Here is a 6,125-nt window from a genome sequence, read left to right on the forward strand (position 1 = left end):
AAAGGAAGGAAAACTAGTTCTTCGAAGAAAAAAGATTTTACTTTTGGAGTCTCTTTTCATTTTATTTGGCCAGGCCAACTTTATTCCATTTTTTATATATTTAACTTGTTTTCTGAGAGATCCGGTTGATCTAGGATGACAACACATTCAACTATATAGTTTGAGGTTCGGGTTGGTGCAGAAGTGACAATTCAATTGTTCATGAGATCTAACCTCAGAATGAAATGCCAGGAGCAATCTACTTCCTCTTAGTGCTTCAATCTCTTTACAACCCAGTCACAACTGGTCTTTATTTTTGACATCAAATTCACAATCAAAGTAATAGAACACTTTTTCTTTTTATCATCAGTCAATGTTTCCAGGCTCAAACACAGGCAGAAGATGCACCAAATGATGTCAAAATAGAATATTATACCACAAGCAGAATGGAAGCAAATCATCCACCTATCAAGAAAGTTGCTGTTACACTGTAGTTTTGCCTGACTTAAGGTATTGAAAAATGTGTCTCAAGGGAATGCTTTTGGGTCACGAATAGCACCAGAGCTTCTCCTCAAAGACATTATGATACTCATTAACCTCACATGCCACCATCCATGTCTTTTCGAATGCTTTCCTTTTTGGTTGTTTTTTCACACCTATTACAAAATATAAAAACCAAAGTAACCTGCTTTCACTCAGTTCAGAAGGGAAAGTAAAGAAGAAAGGACACCAGTATGGAAAAAAAAAAAAAAAAGCTTTGCTTAAGTATACACTTTTACTTATTTATTCATGCAGTAAATATTTATGGAGGACTTACTATGCCAAGTGTGGTAGTAAGTACCGGTTTATACTGGGGGAAAAGACAAACAGGATTCCCGCCTTATGAAATATTCATTTGTCAGCAGGGGGGGAACTGACGATAAACAAATAAGTCCCCGTACATGTCAGATTTTAGATGATAGATTCTCATAGACAAAATTAAGCACCGTGAAGAAAATAAGACAGAGTGATGTGAAGTGGGGGGAAAGGGGAGGGAGAGGCACCTCCGATTAGGGTGACCAGTTCTCCCTGAGGGAATATTCAGCTGAGACTAAGTTTAAGAAGGAGCCAAACGCGCAGGATCCAGGCACACAGTGTTCCCAGTGGAAGGGACGGCAAGTGAAAAGCTCTGAGGAAGGAAAGCTCTTGGCCTTGGTGTCTGGAGCAGAGCCAGCTACGGGGGAAGCAGTGTGGGAAGAAATCTGAGACGTGGCCAGGGGCCGAACTGCACAGCCCAACGGAAGAATACAGCCATAACTTTCCCTGTTTGTGAAAGGGGAGGAGGGCAGAAAATTCAGCACGAATAGGAAGTGTAGCCTAAAGGTGTGTAAACATCATGCAAAGCAGAGGACAAGCGAGGTCATCAGACACTGCTCTCGCTTTGAACCTATCTCTAAAACTAGGACATCACCGCCTTGAGCAAAGTCACTTAGCAAATCTGTAACCCTCTTTTTCTTTTTTTAAAATTTTATTTTATTTTATTTTTTACATCTTTATTGGAGTATAATTGCTTTACAATGGTGTGTTAGTTTCTGCTTTATAACAAAGTGAATCAGTTATACATATACATATGTTCCCATATCTCTTCCCTCTTGCGTCTCCCTCCCTCCCACCCTCCCTATCGCACCCCACTACGTGTTCACAAAGCACTGACCTGATCTCCCTGTGCTATGTGGCTGCTTCCCACTAGCTATCTACCTTAAATTTGGTAGTGTTTATATGTCCATCCCTCTCTCTCACTTTGTCACAGCTTACCCTTCCCCCTCCCCATATCCTCAAGTCCATTCTCTAGTAGGTCTGTCTCTTTATTCCTGTCTTACCCCTAGGTTCTTCATGACGTTTTTTTTTTTTTTTCTTATCAGATGAATGGATAAAGAAGATGTGGAACATATATACAATGGAATATTACTCAGCCATAAAAAAGAAATGAAATTGAGCTATTTGTAATGAGGTGGATAGACCTAGAGTGTGTCATACAGAGTGAAGTAAGTCAGAAAGAGAAAGACAAATACTGTATGGAACCCTCTTAACCATGTAGATATCAGGCTCTCCTTGCGCCGGTGTACTGGAAAGACAATATCCTAAAATGCTGTTTGAAAATAATATGTTCACTGTGGTTATAATGAGTAAAATATACAGGTATGAAGCAAAGAGTGGAAGAGCATGTGCCAAAGGAAAGGAAACTTTCATTCAGACAGTACCATAAGGAAATGCTTAGTTGTCTCTGGAATGTTATACTAACATTTTTAGAGTAAAGAAAACCCATTTTGGGCTTTTAGGGTATCAAAGCATACATTTGCAACTAGGAAGAAAAGCTTTCAATACTTGAAAAATAGAAAGCAACTTTGGTTTTTATTCAAAGTATTTCATTTGGTCTAGGTAACAGAAAGCACCATGAGATAAAATGCTGGTAATTTGAGTTAATAGATTATCACTTTACAGAAGTCTAAGAGATTTTGAGAGAAGGGACAGGATTAAATGAGCATCCAGCTGTTCCTCAGTTTATTAAGTCCTTTAAAATATTAAGTGTTAGATACTGTTATAAAGAGTCTCAGTATGAATGAGTCACAGGCAAATAAGACACATGATGCCTGCTTTATGAATTTTGAGCTCAGCATGTTTTCCAACTGGCTTATATTCCTTAGGAGATAAGTTGTTCCCCAAATAATTAAGCATCTTTAATGTGTTTTTGCAATCTGGCCTAATGATGTGACAGAGGAAATGGTCAAAGTGTCATATGGCCTATGGGTATGAAAATGTCCCAAATGGCCAGCTGTCCTTCTGTCAAAACTTCTTTAAATTGTTTATCAACTTGTGTGTTTAGTATATAAGTTTTTGGAACTCTGAATTATTGTAGATATATTTTTTAATGTTTCTATCCAAGAGTAGGAGTTCTCAATAGGTGTAAGATTTTGAACAATGGTTTCTTAGATATGACATCAAAAGGACAAGCAACAAAAGGAAAAATAAATAAAAACTTCATCAAAATTAAACATTTTTGTTATTCCAAGTACATCATTACCAAAGTGAAAAGACAATCTTCAGTCTAAGAGAAAATATTTTCAAATTATACATCTGATAAGGGGCTTGTACATCGAATATATAAAGAACACTTACAATTCACTAATAAAAAGACAACCCCGTTTGAAAATGAATAAAGAATCTGAATAGACATTTCTCTAAAGGAGATATACAAATGGCTAATAACCTCATGAAAATATTCTCAATATTATTTGCATTTGCATTAGGGAAATACAAATCAAAACCACAATGAGATGTCACTTTACACTCACTAGGATGACTATTGTCAAAAAGTCAGACAATAACAAGTGTTGTCAAGGAAGTGGAGAATTTGGAACCCCTCCACACTGCTGGTGGGAATGCAAAATGGGGCAGCCTCTTTGGAAATAGCCTAGTAATTCCTCAAAATATTAACCATAAAGGGGACTTCCCTGGTGGTCTGGTGGTTATTACTCTGCACTTCCAATGCAGGGGCACGTATTCAGGGTTCAATCCCTGGTCGGGGAACTAAGATCCAACATGCCATGTGGCATGGCCAAAAAAAAAAGGTTAAACATAGAGTTATGACATGACCTATCAGTTTCACTCCTAGGTATCTAAGAGAAATCAAAACATGTCCACATAAAAACACAGGTATGTATGTTCATAACAGAATTATTCATAGTAACCAAAAATGAAAATAATCCTAATGAGCATCAATGGATAAATGAAATGTGGTACATCCATATAATTGAATATTATTTGGCAATAAAAAGAAATAAAGTACTGATTCATGCTATAATATACATGAACCTTGAAAACACCATGCTAAATGAAATCAGCCAGTCACAAAGACCACCTATTGTATGATGCCATTTATATGAAATGCCTAGAATAGGCAAATCCAGGGACACAAAATGAGATTAGTGGTTGCCTAAAGGTGGGGATGGGGTGATTTGAGGAGAAATGAGAGTGATTGTTAATGGGTATGCACTTTCTTCATGGGATGATGATATGTTATAAAATTGAGTGTGGTAATGGTTACACAACTGTGAATATACTTAAAACCATTCAATTGTACACTTTACAAGGGTAAATTATAGGATTATATGGTATGTAAATTATATCTCAATAAAGCTGCCATTTTTTTAAAAGTAAATGTTCTTAACAGAGATTATTGCACTATATGATTCCTATCCCGGCATATTGCTCCCCCAAAATGGAAGACTTCTAACATACTAAGAAAGAAATGGTCAAGTAATAAGACCAGAATTAACTGATCTCTCACTGAGCTACATATGCTGTTAATTAAGCCCTCAACGTGGATGTGGAATCTAAAGGGGACAAAAATTAAACAATTTTCCAAAATATACGATGGTGACAAAAGTAAAATTTACTCTTGCAGTATATTAACTCAATTACTATATTTACTAGGACTCTAGAATTATAGCTTCATAGGACACTTCAGCAATCACCTCATCAAACTTCCACCTTATAAAATAGGGAAACAGAGACCCAGAAAATTTAAATCTTTTGCCCTCAGGTCACAGAATAAGTGATAGATGGAGCAAGGAACAAAAGTCAGATCCTCTGAATTCCAATCCAGTAGAAGGTCAATTAGATTATCTATTTAATACATAAAGGTCTTAGATAACAGGTTCAGCCATTATTTTAAAAGGAAAAAGAATGTCTTTCTTAAAGTAGTGGTTTATCTTAAAGGCAAACACTAGATTTAATGCATACAATATATTAAATTTAGTGCTCCATATTAAAAGAAAAACTAGAATTTCTCTCTACCAGGAGAGATCAAGAGTGTTATCCTGGTGAATTCTGGCACGTGAGATTAAAGACAAGGACAAAAATGTATGTCCCCAGACACAGGTAAGGGATAAGAAATGGGTTGTGAGTATCCCTAGAGAGGTTCTTTTAGGTCTTGGGCAAATCACCATTTACAATCTGTTCATACTCTCTTGTCCCTTCCATCCCCTGGCTTTCCAGAAAACCTCAAAATGGCAAAAATATCAAATGAGGTAGGGCAAGAAAGGCACACAGAGTAAGAAGCTGATAAAAGACAAAAGCGTTCTTTTGCCTACTTTGTGATTAGGGTGAGAAAGAATGGCTGTGGATGAGCCTCCATGTTCTCCTATTTCCTATGGTCTAGATTGTTTCTCAAGGTAGGGACCAGCATCACTTTGTTAGAAAAGTAGACTTCAACCCCATCTCATCCCAGACCAATCAGAATCTGCATTTTCACAAGATTCCCAGGTGATAGGGGTGCACATTAAAAATCAAGAAGACCTGGAGAGCCAGGGGGTCTCCATCAGTTGTTTCTCTGAAGCACTGCCCAGGTGTCTGCATCTTGGGGGTCCAGGTGCCCATAGAGGCTTAAACAATTGGTTAGCATCTCTACATCCTTGGGCAGTTCTAGCTTCTGGGTTTGCATGAAAATCATCCGCTGTGGCTCCAACCAGAAAAGAAGCTATGCTTGTAGTAAGAAGTGTTGTCAGCTGGCTACTAACTCAACTTCCAGTCCCAAGTAATTTTCCAGTTTTCTCCCTCTCTCTGTTTAAAAGCTCCTAACAAGTTCCTGTAGCATCTCAGTGAATACATTTTCATTACATTTCTGTGCTTTCATCCATGCAAAATAAGGAAGTTCTCCTTTCTCAGAAATGAATGTCATATCTCCTGTCAAACTCTTCATTTTCACAAGTTCAGACTAATTATGGCTGCAGATGGTACCGCTAAATAAAGTTCTCTGTTGTGGACACTTAATCATATCAGTATTCCCGATAGAAATGTCTGTCTTGTGGTAAAACCTGTTGCTGTGGGTTAGTTGAGATTTTAAAGTTACGTTGAGTTCTTTATCCTAATTTTATTCCAAGCCAATGGTTGCTATGGAAACTCATGTGCAGGCTTAGAAATATCTCTTTAGGATTTCTGTTGTCTAAATACTAAAGAAAATGCTGACATCCCATTAGCATTTAAACACTACATGGCTTGTGCAGAGGAGCAAACAGCAGAGTGTGTAAAATCACATCCAAGTTCAGCTGACCAGTCACTGTATGGATGCTCATTTTTCCCCATCTACAGTTCATCTAGAACTCTTC

The sequence above is a fragment of the Mesoplodon bidens genome (genome assembly GCF_964165515.1).
Source record: "Mesoplodon bidens genome assembly, chromosome: 8".
Taxonomy (NCBI): Eukaryota; Metazoa; Chordata; class Mammalia; order Artiodactyla; family Ziphiidae; genus Mesoplodon; species Mesoplodon bidens.